The sequence below is a fragment of the Juglans regia genome, chromosome 2 (assembly GCF_001411555.2).
Source record: "Juglans regia cultivar Chandler chromosome 2, Walnut 2.0, whole genome shotgun sequence".
Taxonomy (NCBI): domain Eukaryota; kingdom Viridiplantae; phylum Streptophyta; class Magnoliopsida; order Fagales; family Juglandaceae; genus Juglans; species Juglans regia.
The window spans coordinates 1928368-1952492 of record NC_049902.1 but is presented as its reverse complement, the minus strand read 5'-3'; the positions used below and the strand labels follow the sequence as shown (position 1 = coordinate 1952492).

Here is a 24125-nt window from a genome sequence, read left to right as displayed (position 1 = left end):
AAAGGACATCAGAATTCCTTCTTCTAACATTCTCTCCTCAGCTTAATCATGCTCACCAATCTAATCCAGGTCCTCAATTGGACTCTCTACATCATCTGAGAAATATTATGAAGATAGGGGGTGAGTTATCAACAACTCAGTAAGCAGAGGACATATACTAGCGTGCAAACATGAGCATTTACAAAGTATAGCATGCAGAACAAAATATTTTCCAGAGTTATCATGCAGGACATAACATATTTTCAAAAGTAACAGAGCGATGGTTTTAAGTCAACAAGTAAAACCCGTAATACTTTGGCATAACATAAACTGAGTATCATCATCAGATCAAAACAAAGCATCACACAGAGCAAAGACCATGTTTCACCCCCATGGTAGGGTTGTGCTAACCCCGGTGGCCAAACCAGGCAGAGACAGAGGTGAAATCTTTCCTTTATTCTTCTCGGAGCCCCGAGTGTGCACACAGGAAAGACCACAATGAAACCACTTTGTTTCCAAAGTGGGTCCACTCAAAGACAGAAAAGTTGGTACCAATCCAAACAAAGCAGAGCAGAGCAAAGCAGAGACAGAGTCAGATACAAATACAAGTACACCATGCCAAAGGTTTTCAGATGTTATATCAAAATAATATAGAGTAATAAAACAGAATCAAACAGTTCACACACATTGACAACAAAAGCCAGAACATCTTTCTAAATAAATGCACAATTTTCCATATTCTCAATATCGCTCCTATTTTCAGATTTCAGAAACCCCATGATTAAATTTAGCTCATGTTTACACAAGGCATGTCAGAACATATTTTTTCTTTTTCATAAAGATTTGATGAATAATGCAGATAAGCGACCGAGGTTGGTCTTTGTTTTTCTCAAGTTCCCATTACATCACAAAATATGCAAGTTTTCATAAAGTCAACCTTAGTCTTATTAACTTGTATAAAACCTAGCATAGGAACCCCGCTTACCTGGACAACTTAGCTTTTCAGAATTTTCCTTAAAAATATTGAGTCGAAAATAAAACATCACCTATAAAAATAATCACATAATTTCCGTAAGTTTTCAATCAAACACGGATTTCGATATTTAAGCTGTTCTAAAATAACCTATTTTAATATCTCAAAACTTAAAACCCTCATAATCCCAAAATATATCATCACTTCCTAAAAATCATCAATATCCACCATGACCAATGTCAAACTCAAAACACCAATATTTAAACTCGAAACAGCCAACAAATTTCATAGCATAAACCAATCACACAAACAACTTCATCATCCAATTCAACTGACCCCCTTACTCCTCGGACTCAGTTCGGCACAACCAACCAATTCACAGTAAATATGAATTAGAGCAGAAATACATTTAAATCTCAAAAATTCTTTGGAAAAATACTTACAATGCTATAATATAATTTTTGAAAGATCACGGAGGTGTTAGAAGCGGCAACGCAGCAACAAAACAGTGTCAAATGCACTATGGCCGTGGATCTCAAAAACCCACTTGTGAACGGGTGTAAACAAAAACCCGAGATTGATCGGGTAGAGCTTAGGGATGTCAGTGAAGCTAGTGGTGGTGGTGGTGGTTGGCCGTGGGTGGCGGCGTAGAGGGCGATCGAAGGTTAAAATACCCAAAACATAAATATTGATGGTGGGGCTTCACCGGTGACAGATCAGAAGTGGGGTTGGGTCCATTGGGTTGCTAGGAGGTCGAAAATGATGTAGTGAGAAGATGGTGGCCGGAGGTGGCGCGACGACGGCATCGCGGCTCAAGGAGTGCCGTGGCTTGGTGTGGTGCGTGGTGGCTATTGGCGGGGAGTTAGGGGCTGAAATCACAAGGGGGTGATCGCCGGTCGAATGGGAGGTGAGAGGGAGGGGTGGTGTCGGTCACCGCCAGCGCACGGCGGCGGGCTGGGGGACGACGCACGGATGGAGAGAAGAGAGAGGGAGAGACGTGCGCGCGGGAGAACCAGGGAGAAGGAAAGGAAAAAGAAAAGAAAAAGAAAAGAAAAGAAGAAAAGAAAAGGAGAGGAAAGAGAAAATGGAGGGAAAGAAATGAAATCCAATTCTCACATCTTGGATCACAAAAATGATCCAACGGAAACGATTTCAAAACAACAAGTAAAATAAAATAATTCAAACGTAGTGATTAAAATGAAAATAAATAATTAAACCCAACAATAAGTTAATTAAATATGAAAAACAATTTAAATGTATTACAATAATCAATTATAAGAAAGCACTTCAAAATAATTTTCACAAAATTAAAATAATAAAAATAAACCTACTAAAAATCCAACCAATTTTAAAATAAGAGAATAAATTTTAAATTAATAACAAATAATCTTTCAATTAAAAATACAGTAAATTACTGGGTGTTACATCCTTCCCCCCTTAAAAAAATTTCATCCTCGAAATTTGTAAGGTCAAACATGACGCTAAAGTAGGATAGAAGATACAATCCAAAACACACTCGAAAGTATCATATCATCAACAACTCCCAACAAGTATGAGTAATGTTCTCTCAAGTCTATTTCCATAGACAATTCCATCATATTTGTATTAGTCCCCTAGTGGCACAACACGTCCAGTATTCCTAGGGTGGCTATGCTACCCAAAATCTCATCTTTCCACAAGAGCCTTAATACAACATCCAAGGAATCCCAATGATTATTATTATTTTCGTAACACGATCTGCGCTAACCTCAATCGACTCCTATGTTAAAACTCACAAACCTTCATTGAATTCTACAAGTTGGTAACCTATTAGCCACTTACAAAGTTAACCATCAATAAACATTTCCATCATCCATACCTATTCCCGCAAAATCAACAAGAATTATATCCTAATTCCGCACCACCAAAAGTTTAATCTCTAATTACAAGTATCTTTATCAAATTTTCAAATCACCACTAATTCCTTAAGATCAACACAAGGTTTGAATTCTTAATTATATCACAACATAATACCATTGAGTACGAGGTAGCTCAACACCTACTAACCAGAAAACTCTCACCACATTTGGTAGAAAATTCTTGATCTCCAAAACCATGAACTATTACACACTTTCCTCAAACTCACCAAGAATTCATTCTTAAATCTGCACCAACTATTATCCTTAAATCTGATATGGATCTAATCCCAAAACCTGCCGCTAAAATCTCGAACTAATAACAATCATTATCCAAACTGGACCAATACCTTCAATCCTCAAAGAAATAATCCCCTTGAAAATTCCTATATCAATAACTCAACTTCGATCAACCCCATTAATGGTCACAGACTAATCAGTCTCCAAAATAAATCAAGCTAACACACCAAGCCTGCAGAATTAAAAAAAAACTTTAATCTTATTATAAATCAGTCCTTCAAATCTACAATTCTAAGACCTTAAATTATACCAGAATCATTTTCCGAAATCTATAAGATCGATGAACTTATATCCAATAATAAAACAATCGACTCCCGAAGCTTTCAAAATCTAAAATATTAAATGATAACAATCATTTCCTAAAGTCTGCAAAACCTTAAACTTTTGGTGAAATTCCCGTAAATCTATCCTTAAAGTTTGTTGAACTTACAATCTTCTATTCTAAAGCCTCGTGTCATACATCCATGAAATCGAAAATCTCAAATATCTTACTCCCCAAATAGATCACCCAGACCATGCCGTTCCTTTCAAACCTTGATATTATAAAAGCACACCAAATCAATAAAAGTTCAAGCCTACTCTGCTAAATATAACAATAGCGTTCTCAGTCGTACAATCTTCCTGCCATAACTTAATCTTTAACCCGCTTTTTAGCTTCGAACGAAACGAACAAAATAAAGTAAACTTAATAAATAAAATAACATAATTTCAATTCAAATAAAATAAAATCAAACAAAACCAAATAAATTCAATTTAAATAAAAATAATAATTTCCAATTAAACCTTTAAACTTTTCTGGTACTGCACACATGGTTTTACCCATTCTTAGCCATATCTTTAACCAACTCATATCGTCATTCCTATCATCTCATATTGTAAACCCAACATCGCTCTAAATTCTAGTACATCTTTAGAATCTAAACCACAAAAAATCTAAACCTTAAATCTTAAAAAGATTATCTCTTATAGTCCACAAAATAAGCTTGTCGGATCTAAAATCTCTAAACCTCAAAATCTCAAAACTCAATCATAAAGTCTGCAAAATTTAAAACCTTAAATATTCACAAAATCAGTTATTATTCTTTACAAATCTATACCTCAAATCTGAAATTTCTTCCTAAACCCACGGATATCCAAAACTTAAATATTTTTAGTCTGCAGAACCTCAAACCTATCTTTCGGTCAAACTTAGGTCAACTTCAAAAGCTAAACCTTAGATCATTTCCAATTCATGTCATGCATCCTACAGAATAAGCTTGCCAGATCTAAAACCTGATATGTTAAAAAAATCATTTCTTAGAATTTACAAAATCTAAATCCTCAAATCCCATCAAAATCAATCATAAGGTTTTTAAAATCTCAAACTTAAATATCCACATGATCATCCTTAAATTCCTCAAGTTCCTACACTGAAATCTTTACATCCTATGAACCTACAGAAATTTAAACCTCTAAGGTTTATAGTATGCAGAATTCAAACCTGGCTCTGATATCATTTGTAATGCCCCAAATGGAAGGCCCAAACCACATGGCCTATGCTCCAAAAGGACTAGTCAATGATACAATTAGAGCCCCATTAGAACCTCATAAAGAGCAAGAACTTCTCCTTCACAAGCAATGTGGGATCTCATACACCACCTACTCATATCCATATCATATGGGGGTATCACACCTATCATTGAGCACCTTGGTGATGCGTGCACTTGAGGCCAGTGGCATCCACCTGAGGTACTGCGGCACCATGTGCTGATGCCGTAGACAAATAGGGGTTGATACACCTCACTACAACGGTGCAAGGAGCACCCAGTTACGGCTAGATCTGCCACGTAAAATGGCACTGTAGTAGACCGTGAAGAAACTGCTGTTCAGGGTGGCTTGTGGCATGCTTATGGGTGAAACGATGACCACAGCACTGAGTGCACCGAATGGGTGCATCACAACTCATGACGTCGAGCACTGTTGCTCATATAGGAGCATGACGCACCTTAATGGTGCAATGTGAATAGTGGGTACAGCTTACCTGCACTGTGTGACTTGCATCGAGGTGCAACTCATAGTACCTACAACGTTGTACGTGCTGATGAGGAGGTTGCGTTGCCATGGCGTGGTGTGTAAGGAAATGGAAAGCAAAGGCAAAGCACTATCATGTAGAGAGCAGTGTGCACAGCAGGGGCTGAATGTTCAGTACTCTGCTATTGCAATGCGAAAAATGAGTGTACAGCAGGTTCTCATATACATGGTTTTCTCTAACAACCTGACAAAATGTTCTTCTCAACTAGCTCATCCTCAATTTCTCTGACAAGTACTGGTATCTAATTGTTGAGATACGTCCACAATAATATTCTTTGAGATCACTGTAAAAAATAGCTCTGGAGGATGTAATTCAAATATCATAAAAGAATATTTCAGCACGTCGACTTTCCTAACACAATTAAGTTTACGATCTCTTAAAGTATATGATGATGTGGCTCAAATGGTTAATATCATTGGCTGATGTAAAAGTTAGTTAGTTAGTTACACTCAGCTCCTTCTATAAATAGAATGATGTAAACAATTACATGCAATTTAATTCAATACAGAAGCAAAGTTTACACGACTCTGTTTTTATCTTCTCTTTTGCTTAGTTTCATTTCTTGTATCAAGATTTCATGTCTTGATTCAGATTTTATCATGGTATCAGACGAAATCTGATTTCTTTGCTTAGTCTGAATCTACGTGATCTCCTTCAAAATGACGGATTCAACTCCACCAGTTCCACAAAATCAACAGAGTTTGGTTGAAGATTCCTACTACTTGCATCATGGAGAGAATCCTGGTTTGATGCTAGTATCGCAGCAGTTAAATGGAGACAATTATCCTTTATGGGCGAGAGCTATGTCCAAAGCACTAAGTGCAAAGAATAAAATGGGGTTTGTCAATGGAACCCTAAAGAAACCTGCATATAGATCTGATCCAAAGTTTTCAGCATGGGAAAGGTGCAATGATATGGTATTATCGTGGATAATCAATTCAGTCACCAAGAACATAGCTTCAAGCATTCTGTACATTGATGTAGCAGCAGATGTTTGGAAGGATCTACAAGAACGTTTCTCACAGGGAAATCGACCTAGAATCTTCCAATTAAAGAAAGCCATCAGTTCTTTAACTCAAGAACAACAATTGGTTAGTGATTACTTTACACAATTAAAAGCATATTGGGATGAATTAGCCAATTATCGCCAATTGCCACAGTGTACATGTGGAATAGTTAAAAAAATTTTTGGAATTCCAGCAAGAAGAGTATATCATGCAATTTTTGATGGGATTAAATGATTCATTCACCAGTATAAGAGGACAGATTCTGCTGTTAGATCCTTTACCATCCATGAATCGAGTTTTTTCTCTTGTTGTTCAAGAGGAAAAACAAAGAGAAATCAAGATCAACTCTGCCCCGAGTTTTGACTCCATTGCTGCTATGACAACAAAAATTGCAAAGAATGGCAATGCCTTTAATAGACAGTCTGGAACTCGAAAAGAAAGACCTATATGCAGTCATTGTGGATATGCGAGTCACACCTCAGACAAATGTTATAGAATCCATGGGTTCCCACCAGGATTTAAATCCAAGAAATCCAATGTTCACTCAGCAAATCAAGTATCTTCTTCTCCTACTGTTAAAGAAAGTAATGATGTTCAACAATTATCATTTACACAAGAGCAATGTCAACAGATTCTTGCTTTAATCAATCCCTCTCTCAAATCAGCATATAAAGTAAATCAAGTCTCTACTTTATCTACTGATGTGCCTAGTTCATCTGGTATTCTTCCAACACCAAATATTCCATATTCTGAAAACATTTCAGGTAAAACTTCTTCAGACTTTACTCTTTCAGAAAATATTGTTCTTGCCTCTGTCAATTCTCCATCTATTCCTTGGATTATAGATACTGGCGCCACAGACCACATGGTCTGCTCCACCAGTTTCTTTTCTTCTATTAAATCTCATGTTTCTTCATCTGTCAAGCTTCCAAATAACAATCTTGTTTTGGTTACTCATATAGGAACCGTAACTCTATCTAATGATTTGATATTGCATAATGTTCTTTGTGTCCCCTCTTTCTCATATAATCTCATATCAGCAAGTAAATTGACTAAAGACATTCACTGCTGTCTTCTTTTCATTTCTAAATTCTGTTTTGTACAGGGCCTATCTACATGGAAAATGATTGGCATGGGTGAAGAAATAGCTGGTTTATATCATCTCTTGCAAAAACCCTCGATTGATTCATCATCCATTGCTCTCTCAGTCAATAAAGAATTTGATCTTTGGCATTATAGATTAGGCCATCTTTCCCTCTCTAGACTAAAAGCTCTCAATAAATCTGTACCAAGCATTACAATTTCCAATTCTTTTCCATGTAATGTTTGTCCATTGGCAAAACAGAAATGTCTTCCATTTGAACATAGTAATAACAATGCTTTGGTTCCATTTCATCTTGTGCATTGCAATATATGGGGACCATTTTCAGTTGCTTCCTTAGATGGTTCTAAGTTCTTTCTAACAATTGTGGATGATTTTTCTAAGTGCACTTGGGTGTATCTTATGAAGCAAAAATCTCAAACTAGACAGTACCTTCAATCATTCTTTTCCCTTGTTGAAAATCAATTTAGTCTCAAAATTAAATGCATTCGAACAGACAATGGGGCTGAATTCCATATGCCTGATTATTATTTAGCTAAAGGTGTAATTCATCAAAGGAGTTGTGTTGAGAAACCACAACAAAATGGTGTAGTGGAAAGAAAACATCAGCATTTGCTGAATGTTGCTAGATCTCTTAGATTTCAGGCCTCATTACCATTACAGTTTTGGGGTGATTGTATTTTAACAGCAACACATTTAATCAATTTAACTCCCACACCTTTACTAGATAATAAATCACCATATGAAGTTCTTCATTCATCTCCTCCTTCTTATAATCATTTAAGAGTATTCGGATGTCTTTGTTTTGCATCCACTCTTACCAGAAATAGATCAAAGTTTGATCCCCGAGCCAAAAAGAGTATTTTCATTGGATATCCTTTTGCTGTAAAAGGATATAAATTGTATGATCTTGAATCTCATACAACATTTCTGTCTCGTGATGTGGTATTTCATGAGTCTATTTTTTCCTTTTCATCCATAGACTCAGATTCTTCTTCTAATATTGATCCTTTTCTGGTTCTACCCAACATCATTCCTGAAACAACAAATTCACATATTGCAGATAGCATTCTGTCTACAGAATTCTCCTCTTCTGATTCTAATAATTCAGATTCAAACAATTCTTCTTTATCCTCATCTCCCATTCCTTTATCTTCATATCCCATTCCTTTATCCACATCTCCCATTCCTTTATCCTCACCTCACATTCCTCCTCGACAGTCCACAAGACAAAGAAAACAGCCCAGTTATTTGCAAGATTATCATTGTCAACTAGCTTTGACAGAAAACAACCAAGCTTTTCTTCAATCTTCTCAATCGGATTTCATGGCAGAAAGTTCTCAAGGTACACGTTATCCTCTTTCTAATTCTGTTTCTTATCATAAACTCTCACCTTCTCATAGATGTTTTACCTTATCAATTTCTTCTCACACTGAACCAAAGTCATTTTCTCAAGCCACAAAAATTTCTGAGTGGCAAGAAGCTATGCAAGCTAAAATCAAAGCTCTTGAACAAAACAAAACATGGACTCTTACTTAATTCCTTACCTGTAGGAAAGAAACCTATAGGCTGCAAGTGGATTTATCGTATAAAATACAAGGCAGATGGGAGCATTGAAAGGTATAAAGCCCGATTGGTTGCAAAGGGCTATACACAAGTTGAAGGATTGGATTTTCAGGAAACTTTTTCTCCTGTTGCAAAATTAACCACAGTGAGATGTTTACTAGCTTTGGCAGCTGCTAAGAACTGGCATTTACATCAATTAGATGTAAATAATGCCTTCTTGCATGGTGACCTCAATGAAGAAGTCTATATGGACATACCACCAGGCTTTGCAGAAAAAGGAGATACTCGAGTATGCAAACTTACCAAGTCTCTTTATGGGCTAAGGCAAGCCTCACGCCAATGGTTTTCTAAACTATCTTCTGCCATTCTTGACTATGGATTCACCAAGTCAAATTCTGATCACTCCCTCTTCATTAAAACCACTGCCTCTTCATTCATTGCCTTGTTAGTTTATGTAGATGACATAATACTAGCAAGCAATGACATTGATTCTATTACTGCACTAAAGTCATTCTTAAATGACAGATTCAAAATAAAAGATTTGGGGATATTGAAGTACTTTTTGGGTTTGGAAGTGGCCAGATCTGATAAAGGCATCACTTTGTGCCAAAGAAAATACGCATTGGATATTCTCCAAGACTCAGGTTTACTAGCAGCAAAACCTATTCAGTTTCCCTTGGAACAAAACATCAAACTCTCTTCATCTGAGGGTGATTTAATTGAAGATGCTTCAAGCTATCGCAGGTTAATTGGTAGGTTGATATACCTCACCATATCTCGACCAGACTTGACTTATGCAGTTCAAGTTCTTAGCCAATACATGGATAAACCACGGCAACCTCACCTAGATGCAGCTCATAGAGTCATAAAATATTTAAAGGGAACACCTGCACAAGGATTGTTCTTTCCAGCAAACTCAGATTTTCATCTCAAGGCTTTCTGTGACTCGGATTGGGCAGGGTGTGTGGATTCTCGAAAATCAGTAACTGGCTTTTGTGTTTTCCTTGGTGACTCACTTATATCTTGGAAATCTAAAAAGCAACAAACTATGTCAAGATCTTCAGCCGAAGCTGAATATAGAGCTATGGCATCCACCACTTGTGAATTGACTTGGTTACTTAATCTAATGAAGGACTTTCAGATTGATCATCCCCAACCTGCTTTACTGTTTTGTGACAACAAAGCTGCCCTTCACATTGCAGCAAATCCCGTGTTTCATGAGAGAACAAAACACATTGAAATAGACTGCCACATTGTAAGAGAGAAGATGTTAGCCAACCTCATCAAGCCACTACATGTTGCTTCCGCTCATCAACTCAGTGATATCTTTACCAAACCTCTTGGCTGCAACCAGTTTCATAGTTTGCTATCCAAGATGGGAATTTTAGACATTCATTCTCCATCTTGAGGGGGACTCTTAAAGTATATGATGATGTGGCTCAAATGGTTAATATCATTGGCTGATGTAAAAGTTAGTTAGTTAGTTACACTCAGCTCCTTCTATAAATAGAATGATGTAAACAATTACATGCAATTTAATTCAATACAGAAGCAAAGTTTACACGACTCTGTTTTTATCTTCTCTTTTGCTTAGTTTCATTTCTTGTATCAAGATTTCATGTCTTGATTCAGATTTTATCACGATCGATGATCTTACAAGACTACATACCAACATGCATGATCATATACTAATTGCTACATATTGCTGATGACCCTTTGTAAAAATTCTTTTTATGTGTTAAACAAGGCGCTATTTATAACTAATTAATATCATTTGTATTTTTTTCAACTAATTAATAATAATAATAATAACATTAATAGATAAGACATCCAATATATATAAAACTCTTCCACGTTTTTTAGTTAAAAATAAATAATGGAGAATTTGAAGGATTAAGTTATTTTGAAAAAAGAGTTGAACTATTAGCTAGCAAACATGAAACCTTATAAAATAAAAGATATCATAATGTCCTCGATCGAGAACATTTTAAAAAATAATTGAATGCTAAATTCTTAATACTCGAGAGGTCAGTTTAAATTAGTCATTATTATCAAATAACTAAATAATACAATAATATAAGTGACTTTCCATTTAATAAAGTGGTGGCACTAAATGGGATGAAAAATTTAATTTATATATATATATATATATTCAAATTTTTCATATTTTCGTACAAGAAAAATACTAATTATAAAATACAATAAAAAACAATTTTAAATGATCTAAAATCGTTTGGTATTGACCAAATTAACAAATTCTCCAATCGAATAAAAAATACGTTAAAATCAATTAGATATTTGATGGATTCAAGTTGAATCGAAATGAATGAATATTGGTTCTGTTTTGAATACTTTCCGAGCAAGGTCAGCCCGGGAAATAATAGGTAACAACAAAACGTAGTTCACTTAAATTCTTTTTATATATATATTTATATATTTTCTCATTAATCTACAGAGGATTAATTTATGGTGGAATAACTCGAAGGGAGAGAGTAGATTGTAAACGCTAAAAGTATTCTTCTTTCTTCTTATTTTCCATCATTTTAGTGGACATGTATGGCTGACAACATTCTCGTTTGCAATAATGCTCATGTAATCAATATTGACATATAAGATTTACGTGATTCAAACAACTATCTACGTTTATAGTGCTGAGGAGAATTTTATTTTAAATAAAAAACAGGAATTAATACAATGCGGTAGTACGGTAGTCATATGATAATATATATATATATATATATATATATATATATATATATATACTAGGTGAAAGCAACGTGTAATGCACGTTTATTTAGTTTATATTTATTTATTTGTGTTAAGAACTAATTTATTTATAATTTTTCATCAAAATTTTTTTATTATTAGTCTATAATCCTGAAAAAATAAAATATTTCTCTTAAAATATATTATCGATTTATTGTTGATTCTGTTCGAATACAATACCATATTTAAACACAACACCAACGAAGTCACAAATACAGACTACACAGTATTAAACACAAAAATAATAACTCAAAAAGAGAAAATTACATGAGATATTTTTGTTTTATAGATGTTTTTTTAGATGATTTTTACAATACACTCACTATTTATGTTAGGTTGTATATATTGTGTGTTTTGCTTGGTTTGTGAAAAAAATTATTTCTCTCAAACTTGTCCAAAACATTTGAGTTATTGTATACATTGTATATATTGTTACCGACTGATCGCAATATAGCATGCAGCAAATGTCTGTTCATTTGAGAGCCAATATAATAAATGTTAGTCTTTAATTTAAATGGTCTTAGCGGCAATCGGAATCGTTTTAATTAATTCATATTTAATAAACCAGTCGGTAACAATTATTTTTTAATATATCAAAGAAATCCAACTTGATGAGACGACCTCGATCGGGGTTCCTCATCAAAGTGCATGCATGGGACTTCCAATTCGTAAGGAAAATAAAGTCTTGCATGCGGGAGTTTATTAATTAGTTAGTATCTTCTAAAAGAATCTCATGAACTGGAAGTCGGGACCGTTGGCAATAAGGCCGGGGCGCCGGTGTACACCCACGAACTGGATCTAGATCATACTCTAATGAACAGTCGAAATATTGCTGTAAAAAACTCTAATTTATAACCTGATCATGATTCAGCGTGCATGAGACTGGTTAATTATAAATTACAGTTTGAATAGTGTATTTATTATCAAATGAGATGAGTTGAGATAAAAGTTGAAAGTTGAATAAAATATTATTATAATATTTATTATTATTATTATTATTTTAAAATTTAAAAAAATTAAATTATTTATTATATTTTATATAAAAATTTAAAATAATGAAATAAAAGGAAACGAAACGAAACGAATCTCTTTTTATATTCAAATGAGACAATTGTTTGCATTCCTTTCATAAGATATTGGTGAATCATTAAGGACAAAAATTAAAAGTTCCATAGTCAAATCATCTGTGATGTCCAGATGACATCCATCTTTACTGATCTATTCAAATTAAGTGGTTAATAATTAATTAAGAAAACCCTGTAACCTTGAAAAACACATAAAGATTCAAGACAGATTGGTTGGCCATTTGCATTCCTTTTACAGATGCATGAATCTGTCTGTATAGAATAAATACAAAGACTTTTTTGTTTTTTTTTTCTTTTTTATTTTTAACCGAGATTGCTTTTATAATGAGATTGTTTTTATGATGACTGACAGATGGAAATTTTATAGATAATGGACAAATTGATAAATTTCGTTAACTTTAACGAAAAATAATAAAAAACTGTTAAATCAATAATTTCTATTAAATAAACACTTTATATATATAAAAAGATATATATAGAGTAAATTCTAATTACGGGTCAGATCAAAACTTTATTACGAGAATTTGCCCCCGGACCCCACGAGACTGTTCCATATATAGTCACTTCGGATTGGCCTATCAGTCGCCCCAAATTTCATTAAAAATCCAAATAAATAAATAAAGGAAAAGAAAAACCGCACTCAAATCTTTATCGAAACAAATCATCAAATTGAACCACAGACAAAGAGTATTGGGATCCACAGGAGAAGCCAACCCTCTATGCCCGGCCGCCAGGATCCATCACTCATGTCCTAAAATAGAAAAAATCTATTCTTTATTTATTTTTTTATCATTTTTTTATTGTTTTATGATGTAATATTAGATGATAATTTTATAAATAAAATATAATAAATAGACTTCAATCATTTAATGACATAATATAAAATAATTGAGATGATGAGTTATATTACTTTTATTTTATCACAAAGAACTCCCCACAGGATAATATCAGTATCTTCAGCACTGGAATATTCTTTGAGACCACCAGGTGCATGCTTGCGAGCCTCACAGTCAATAATATTGTTTTTCATGAAAGAAAATGAGCCTTCAGATTAATTACAAGAGAAAAGAGTTACGGCAACTTCTTGTTGAGTTCTACGATCACATACAAATTAACCAATAAATTAGTAGGAGAGTAGTGAATTGTACGTCTCTCTAATTGCGGAGATATTTGTTGTCCATATCTTTGACATTCTAGTTTGTAATATTCTTGGTTGAAGGGTTGGCAGCGTGGCCATCTTTAGATGAAGCCGATGAAATTGGTCGTTTGATTGAATTGGAAAAAAGCAACAGCTGCAAATTTATCCATAAATTATGAGCATGCGTACATGTTGAGAATAACACTTACTACTACACTATCTTTGTTGAGAACTCCAATGGCTTTTCTCCAAAGGTTAATGGAAAGCTTCCAACCTTTGTCGTTGTTCGTTGCATGCATTATTTTCCTTGTGTCCCTTAAGTTTTTCTTGAAGGAGAAGCCAGCAGGGAAAAGAAACTCCAATCTCCCACCAAGCCCTCCAAAGCTGCCCATCATTGGTAACCTTCACCAGCTCGGCAGCATGCCTCATCTCTCTCTCAAATGTTTGGCTGAGAAGTTCGGACCAATTATACATTTACAACTGGGTCAAATCCCAACAGTGGTGATTTCATCGGCTAAACTAGCAAAGGAAACAATGAAAACCCATGATCTTGCGCTATCTAGCCGTCCACAATTCTTTTCAGCAAAGCATATCTTGTATGGTTGCACCGATATTGCCTTCTCCCCCTATGGTGAATATTGGAGGCATGTTCGAAAAATATGCATACTTGAACTTTTAAGTGCTAAAAGAGTTCTCGGGTGCTAAAAGAGTTCTCGAGTTGCAGATTCCTATCCTTCCACCACCAATCTAACCAAGATGCTTAGACTCTACGCAAATGATGTCCTTTGCCGGGTTGTATTTGGAAGAGATTTCTCGGGTGGAGGGGAATACGATCGCTATGGCTTCCATCAAATGCTCGAGGAGTTTCAAGTATTGCTCGGAGGATTTAGCCTAGCAGATTTCTTCCCTTCCATGGAATTCGTAAATAGTCTAACGGGTAGGAAATCTAGACTTCAAAAGACTTTTCGAAGCTTTGATAAACTTTTTGATCAGTTGTTGAGTGAACATCTCAATCCCGAGAGAGAAACAGAGGAGCACAAGGACCTTGTGGATGTCTTACTCGATATACAAAAGAATGGATCCGGCGATCTGCCAATCACTATGGATAATATCAAAGCTATCATCTTGGTAAGTCCCCACTCTTGAATATATGCAATACTTAGCTTGATTTTTTCGATCTTTTCACCAGCGTACAGTATTATTATTAAGGAATAATCTCACATTAACTGTTGACAAGGTATTGGATATATTTATAAGCAAAGAGCAATCTTCTCTTGCGGAACCGTTCCTCAACAACTTCCCTCACGTGCAGACCAGTATTTTTTCTGGTCTTTGTCACGGGATAAATAGTGTGGGCCCCCATTCGTCCTGTAGCAGACTCTAATACTATGTAGAAATACCTATTTCTCCCCATAAAAAACTTAATAGGAGTAAGGTAATTCTTTATAAAATCCATGATGAGTTTGTTCCTAAGCAGTGTGGGACTTCTTAACACGCCCCCTCACGTGTGGGCCGGTATTTCCAGTACCATCATCGTGGGTAGGTCGCAGGAACTCATCATCAGTTATAAGTTAACCTGCTCTGATACTCTACATGGTATCAGAGCCTGTCACATGACGAATGGAGGTTCACACTACTTACCCCATGACAAGGACCAGAAAAAATACTGGCCTGCACGTGAGGGAGTGTGTTAAGGAATAATTACACATTAGCTGTAGACAAGATCTTGGATATGTTTATAAGCAATGAGCAATCCTCTCTTATAGAACCCGTTTTATAATATCAGTTAGGCCTATTAATTTCTTCAATTATGCATGTTATATGCGATATTTAGGTTAACTTTCAGAATAGAGATCAATATTTCTCATATATTACTGCCATTGCAGGACATGTTTACCGCAGGATCTGATACAGCGTCCATCACCCTTGAATGGGGAATGACAGAGCTCATCTTGAACCCCAAAGTCATGGACATAGCACAAGCAGAAGTACGAAACATCGTTGGAGATCATAGAAGCGTTGTTTTAGAGAGCGATCTGCCTCACCTGCACTACATTAAAGCTGTCATCAAAGAGATCTTTCGATTTCATCCTCCTGCTCCAGTTCTAGTACCTAGAGAATCCACGGAAGATGTGAATATCGAAGGGTACGATATTCCAGCCAAAACACGTTTTTTTTTCAATGCCTGGGCAATAGGGAGAGATTCAGAATCTTGGGAAAGCCCAGATACGTTTCAGCCAGAGAGATTTATGGGTAGCAATGTCTATTTCAAGGGGCAGCATTTCGAGCTAATACCTTTTGGTGCTGGTAGAAGAATATGCCCAGGGATTACATTTGGAACAGCAGTTATTGAGCTCGCATTAGCTCAACTTCTCCACAGTTTTGATTGGTATCTTCCTCCTGGTACCACAGCTGAAAATTTTGATATGAAAGAGGTTTTCGGGCTTACGACGCACAGGATATCTGACCTAACTCTCATTGCAGGACTACGCTCCGTTGGTCAAAACAAGCCATAATTTAAACGTCTTATCATTCACCTAGTTCCGCTTCATTTCGTGTATGCAATACAAGGAGAAACACAGAAAATAATGGAGCATAGCAGATTTTGACACCTCCCATATCTTCCATAGATGGCAATAATTGCAAATCAACAGCTGGTCATGAAAGTCGTGCACCCTCAAAAGGCAAATCGTTTATAATAAGATCTCCTCCACCGCAAGGAATGGCATCAGTCAATGCAATTTGTCTCTTCCCATATGTGTAGTTGCAATTCTGTATATTTTCTATAATGCAAATAGTGTGAATAAATATTTTACCTCAGTTGGTGTTTTCATGGTATCAAGAGCTAGCCACTTGACTAACGTCGCCATCTCGTTAATTTTTTTCCCTCTTTCTGGTCTTTCGTCAAACACTTCTTGTGTCTCTTTTATTTTTCCACTCCAATATCATGTCCACTCATATAACTTCCTGTTGTGATCTTTTCTTTTTTCTTTTTTCTTTTTTCTTTTTTTTTTTAATTATTATCCTCCATATTAAACACTTCTCAAGCCGGGCTCCATCCTGGTCATAGAAGACAAAATATAAGATAAGGAGATGGAGAAGAGAGGAGGAAGAGACACTTTGAAGGCTGCATCTTTCTTCTACTCTTAATTATAAATTAAATACAAAGCATAAATTCATATTTATAGGAAAGTCACATTGATATAAAATAAGATATCTTAAATATAAATATAATGAAAATTAAATCCAGATAATATTAAATTAAAATGATTTTATAATTATGAAAATTAAATCAATATAACATCAATTACAATTGAGAATATTAGAAAGATGTAACTTTCAAAGTCTCTCACTCTCATTCTATCTTCTCCATTTCCTTTTCAACTATATTATATATTTTTTTTTATTATGGTATTAGAGCCCTTGGCTAATACGATGCTTAATCCTATAAACTATTTCTTTTAAAGTTCTTCATTGTCATTCAATTATGTTTCGTATCAAATCCATACATTTGGAGTGTCTTTATTAGTTGTGAGCCTTTTATTAGGTTTTGATTTGTTATGAGCATTGTTTGAAGCACATATTCATTTTTAGCCTTTTGATTTTGGTCCGACAGTTGACCAAGTCCATATGTGTAGCCAATTATTGACTCAATCTTTCGGCCTATTATTAGCCTTATGCTGTCTTTTGCCCATTTTCAACCCATTGTTGACTACAATTCCATATTTGATGTTTCAGCTGTTAGTCACTTCGTCACTAATGCCAATTTATCTCATTGATGATCAATCATCAAATATGAAGGCTATACTCAATTTCAAACTCAAGATTTAAAAGTTTCACCTTGAGTTTGAGGAGGATATTAAAGATAATATATATCAAGTCAATAATTTGATTTTTTTTATTATCTTGATTTGATTATATAATTATCAAATCAAGAGGTTTGATTTTCGAAGATATTTATCTTATCTAATCTTCATGTAATTTTCTTATGAATAGAGATCAATGCTTTGTATCTATCACAATTAAGGATAAGAAAGATTTAGTTTTCAAGATCTTTCTCCCTCCTCTCTTTTCCATTTTATTTATTTTTATTTTCTATTAGTCTTGTCTCCCTTCTTGTGTCTTTTCTTTTCCTCTAGAACAACAAATGCCACAACTACCACCAAATTGTTCTCTGCTATAATTGCCTCCCTTCCACATCACGTCCAAATAAAATTAACTGGTGACAACTACCTTGTGTGGAAGGCACAAGTTGTCCCCTACCTTTATGGCCAAGATGTTTATGGCTAAGATGTTTATGGCTATGTTGATGGTTCTATTTCTGCCCCAACCCCAACCATACTAGCGATGATTCTGTGGTTATTACCCTAGAATTCTAAAATGGAAGCAACTCGACCAACTAACCCTGGCACTCCGGTGTCTTGCTTGTCCAAAAATATTATTGGACACGTTATTGGGTGTCACACAACTCAAGAATTGTGGCTTTCTCTGGAGTGTATATTCATGACCCACTCTCATGCATCGACAATGCAGATCTATCTTCAACTTACCAATACAAAGAAAGGTGGGCATTTTGTTTTTGAAAAAAATTCAAACGATTAAAGGCTTTGCTGATACTCTTGCAGCCATTAGTAAGCCTCTCAACTACTATGAACTCATCTCTTATATCATGTCTGACCTTGGATCCGAGTATGATACCTTTTTGGCCCCTGTCACTTCTAGGGTGTTGGGTTATTTGGAGTCTGGTTGTGATCTGAGAAGACGTCAAATCGAGAGTTCACTCGACTCTTACTCAACTTGGAGTTCAAGCAAAACTCAGGCAGAGAGTTCGCTCGAGCTACACTTGATGGTTGGATCGAGTGTACGTCAAACAGAGAGTTCGCTCAATGTGCGCTTGACACTTCGCTCGGGTGAGTAACCCAAAAGTTGTCGTCTTAGGGTTTTCTCGTGCTGTGACTATATTTTTATTGTTTAAATCATAGACGTGTGCTAGAGGCTATTATTGAACGAAAAAAAAGAGAGAACAAAGGAGCCTTTTTTAGCCTAGAGAGAGTTGAGAGTTAGTGAGTAGAGAGAAACTCTTGTAAACTCAATGTGTCTTGTAAATCTCATCTGAATAAAATCTCCTGTAATTCCGTGAATGTAGGCACATTGCTGAACCACACAAATCTTTGTCTCGTGTGATTGATTGTTTATTTTTCTCGTTACCTGTTACTTGTCTGTAGCATCATTGGTGTGAACTTGTGGTGTGCGTCATTATATTTTCTCAACAATTGGTATTAGAACTTCAAGCTCGGGTTCAAGGGAGAACGATGGCAGAAGATGAAGTGAAGTTTGAAATTGAGAAGTTTAACGACACAACTTTTGGATATTAAAGGATGTAAATCAATGATTATCTCTACAAGAAAAAGCTTGGTCTTCCTCTATTAGGACAGAAGCAGGACAACATGGAGGATGTTGATTGAAACCAGTTAGTTCAACATGTCTTGGTTGTTATTCAACTAACCCTGTCAATATCAGTGGCGCACAACATTATTAAGGAGAGAATCACAGCATATCTCATGATGGCTTTGTCTAGTATGTATGAAAAGCCGTTAGTAAATAATAAGGTGCACCTAATGAAAAAACTGTCCAATCTAAGAATGGTAGAAGGTACGTGTGTTGCCCAACATTTGAATGATTTAATACTATCACAAATTAATTGTTGTCGGTTGAGATTGAGTTTGATGATGAGACTAGAGCGTTGATTTTGTTGGCATCATTGCCAAATAGTTGGGAAGCCATGAGAATGGTTGTAACGAATTCTGCTAGCAAAATGAAATTAAATTATGATGACATTAGTGATATGATTCTTGCTGAGGAGGTACACATGAAAGATTCTGGCTAGTTCTCAAGCTCAGATTGGGCCATGAATGTTGATGATCGAGGAAGGGGACATGACAGGTCAAGTTCCAGGAATAGGGGCAGGAGCAAGTTGAAATCTGGGCAATAGATCACTTGCAATAATTGTGGCAAGATGAGCCATATAAAAAGAGAATGTAGAAATATTAAAAGACTAAGGATGACACTGTAAATGTGGTGACTGAAGAAATACAGGATGCTTTATTTTTTAAAGTACACAATCTTGTTAATAATTGAGTGTTGGATTCAAAGACTTCATTCCAAACCACTTTACCTCGAGAAATCATGTAGAACTACATTCCTGGTGATTTTAGTAATATGTATGTGGCTATTGGAGAAGCACTGGATGTAGTGGGAGTGAGAGATGCGTGCATTCTACTTCCAAATAGGAACATGTGGATTTTGCAACAAGACAGACACATTCCAGAGTTGAAGAAGAACCTTATCTCAGTGGGACAGCTTGACGACAGTGGTTATTCAGTAGCATTTTCAGGAGGAGAGTGGAAGGTCACTAATGGTGCAATGGTCATGGCATGTGGTAAGAGAAGATACACTTTGTATTTGGCATCAAGTCTAGTTATGTGCAGGTAACACAGAGTTGTGGCAAAGCAGACTTGGTCACGTGAATCAGAAGGAGAAGGCACTTCTAAATGTGAGGACGGGTAAGCAAAAGGGAGTCATGAATAAAAAATCCTAAGGAATATCTTTTAGATTACTATGCAAAACAAATGTATGAGAGATGAGGATAGATCATATGGTGATTTAGGATTGTTTACACCTAGAATTGCTGCTCGCAGGGGAGCTAGGACAACCAGACCTCCACAGTGGCATTCACCTACCTTGAACTATATCCTGCTGATTGGAGGTGGTGAACCACGGAACAACGAAAAAATCTTGCGAGATGGGAGATCGAGCAAGTAAGAGTTAGCTGCGAAAAAGCTCTTTAGGCTTCTAGGGAGGAAGCATGCACTGCACAGAAGGTGGGCATGTTACAGAAGATTGAATAGGTTGGCAACAGGAGGTGGGATCAGTCTTCTAGATCAGAGAAGGGGACCTCAACAACAAGTTCTCTGATGTATGCCAGGGTCGACACAAGACCAGATATTCTAGTGTAATGGGAGTTGTGAGCCACCCCACAGATGTGTTGACTGAGGACACTATTTTTGATGAATTGAAGTCATTCACAGTTGGTTTTCTAGCTTGCAGATAGGAGCTGTGAGTTGCAGAGGTGATAGGGCTTATGCTAGAGATAGTGGCCAGCATGTGGTTGAACCAGTCTCCAACTGGGAGATTGTTGGATTATGTGGAGCCTGTTGTGAGCTAAGGAGGTGTCAAGCCAAGAGTTCACTAGACTCTCACTCAAAATGGCACTTAAGTGAACTCTTTGCCTGAGAGTTTGTTGGAGTAGCGCTCGATGGTTGGCTTGAGCGAGACTTAGGCAGAGAGTTCGCTTGAGGCACGTTCTATAGGCCGGTCGAGCAGATGTTGGACATAAATTTCGCTCAAGGTGAGCTCGACACTCTGCTCGAGCGACTAACCTAAAATTTGCTGCCTTAGGGTTTTCTCGCATTGTGACTATATATATGTATTATTTAAAGTATATACGTGTGCTAAAGGCTATTGTTGAACGGAAAATATAGAGAACAAAGGAGAATATTTTAGCTTGGAGAAAGAATTGAGAGTTAGTGAGGACAGATAAACTTTTAAAAACTCACTATGTGTTATAAATCTCATTTGAATAAAATTCGTTGTAGCTCCATGGACATTGGCTCATTGCTGAACCACGTAAATCCTTGTGTTTTGTGATTGATTGTTTATTTTTCTCATTACTTGTAACTTTTTTATTATAGGAAAAAAAATTTCATTAATAAAAAAGGATTACAATGAATTCTTATCAAGCCATACAGCTTGGGAAATGGGCATTGGAACATTAGCCCACCATATTTCAATATCCTCCACATTCCAAGCATGACAAGCAAGTCTATGAGCTACCTCATTACCTAACTTATGGACATGTTGAACTTTGCATACACTAAAAACCTTCATTAACCTATGTGTTTCTTTTAGCATATTCCCAAGAACTGATAGAGAACTAGCAGCTTCTTGTAGCTCTTTAATCATCACAAAACAATCACTTTCAAGAATAATTTTAGAAATACCCATGTTTATGCAGAATTGAAGTCCTCTAAACATAGATAAGAGCTCAATTGTTTCAGGATTTGCAACCTCATTTTCAGCTTTATTAGCAGCCATGATAATATCACATTTCTCATATTTGAGAATCACACCCACCCCTGCTTTATGTTGATTGAAGAATATTACATGTTACTTGTCTGTAGCATCATTGGTGTGAACCTATGGCGTGTGTCAAATTATATTTCCTCAACAGGTAGATTCACTTTCCATTGATGAATTATATGGCCATTTATTAGCTCATGAGCAACATCTTATTATGCACAGTGCTACTAATGACTCTGGTTTCTCTGTTGCATAGATGGCTACCTGCTATGCCTCCACCCGTGGTCGAGGTGGCCGTGGAAATAATAATGGTTGCAATAATTCAAATGGTTGTGGTTCCTGTGGTTAAGGGCGTGATTGGGGTTGCATCCTCTCAGTCCTTTAGTAAACATGTTCACACCACTCTATTTTGTTATCACCACTTTGATCATGCCTTTCAAGGTAGACATGATGAGCGCTATAAGGCATGACTTGTTGCCAAATGTTATCGACAACCAGATATTGACTTTGGGGACACTTTCAATCAATCTAATTCTCAAACCAACTATACTTTGCACTGTGATCTCCTTGGCTTTTGGACTTTTCTCCAACTCGATGTGCAAAATGCTTTTTTGTATGGTGTTATTTTTGAAGATTTGTTTCACTCAACCCCCTGGCTTCATCTATTCTCAATTTCCTCATCATGTGTGCAACTTGAAGAAAGCCCTTTATGGGCTCAAACAGGCCCATCGAGTATGGTATTATTGCTTGATTGTTAGGTTGATGGAACTTGGCTTTGTGATCTCCAAGTTGGACTCCTCCCAGTTTATTCTCCAGCAAAATTAAGTCACTTTTTTTTATACTAATTTATGTTGATGATATTTTGGTGACAGGGTCATGTCCAGTTGCCATTACCAGACTCTCCACTTCTCTCAGCGCATCTTGCTATTAAGGACTTGTACGTGTGGAGGCCATTCCTTCCTTTGACAGGCTTGTTTTAACCCAACAACAGTACATTGCTAATATCCTATAGAAAACAAACATGGCTACCAAACTGATTTCTTCTCCCATTCTGTGGCCCACAATTTATGTCTTTTTTTTTTCTAGGTGATACGACGGCTAACCCTTCTCTCTATCTAAGCACTGGCTGCCTTGCAATACTTATCTCTAACTCGACCTAATGTGGCCTTTGCTATCAACAAGGTATCCAAATTTATGCATCGGCCCACTATGCTTCATGTGCAAGCCTGTAACACCCTATTCCTCACGGTTAAGAAATATGTCATTCTTTTAAAAAATCAACGGAGTCGGAGAGCTACTATTGAACCTGACTTAGATAATATATATATATATATATATATATACATATATATCCTAAATGAAGCGTCAAGTACAACGATTCCTTATAATAAATAGAGTTGTTTTGTATTAAAATACTAAAGGTAAAAAGAGAGCTACGATATGCTGAAGGTAAAAAGAGAGCTAAAAATAAAATACTTGGGCTTGAAGAGGTAGTTGCACGTACAATGCATGAGACTCTATTTATTGGATGGTATGGGTTGGGTTAAACTTTAAGATGAAAAGGATTCTAGAATTATCAATACACAATAAAAGCAGAGAGTGAAAACTAAAAAACACAAAGTTATTGAACTTTGGGAACATACCAATCTTCTTTGGAAACATCTAAGTACCTCTAAAAGATTTTTTTTTTCCTGAAAAAAAAGAGCAACAGCTTACCCACGATTCACTCCCAAAGTCTTCATGGCTCAAGCCTTCTGATATAGTGTTAGAAACTCCAACGAGAGACAAACTACCTCAGAAACTCGAAGGCTATGGCTTTGGAGAGAGAGAGAGAGAGGACACTTTGAAGGCTAGGGTTTCGGTTTAGGAGCGAGAGAGAGCAGCATATACGTTTTGGGTGAGGGAGACAACAGAAGATACATTTTGGACGAGAGAGAGAGAAAGTAGAAGATACGACTAGAGAGAGAGCTAGGGTTTCGGTTTGGACTTTGGGCGAAAGAGAGAGAGATCGAGAGCTAGGGTTTCAGCGAAAGACATCAAGAGGTTTCGGTTTGGACTCTAGGTATCGACTGGAGACGAGAAGATGGAGACAAGGAGGAGGGTT

At 36.2% G+C, this 24125-nt stretch overlaps 1 pseudogene; it reads left to right on the top strand.

The window, feature by feature from the left end:
- Nucleotides 1-14079: 14079 nt before the first annotated feature.
- On the top strand, nucleotides 14080-16760 carry LOC109000785 (annotated as a pseudogene).
- The last annotated feature ends 7365 nt before the right edge of the window (nucleotides 16761-24125 follow it).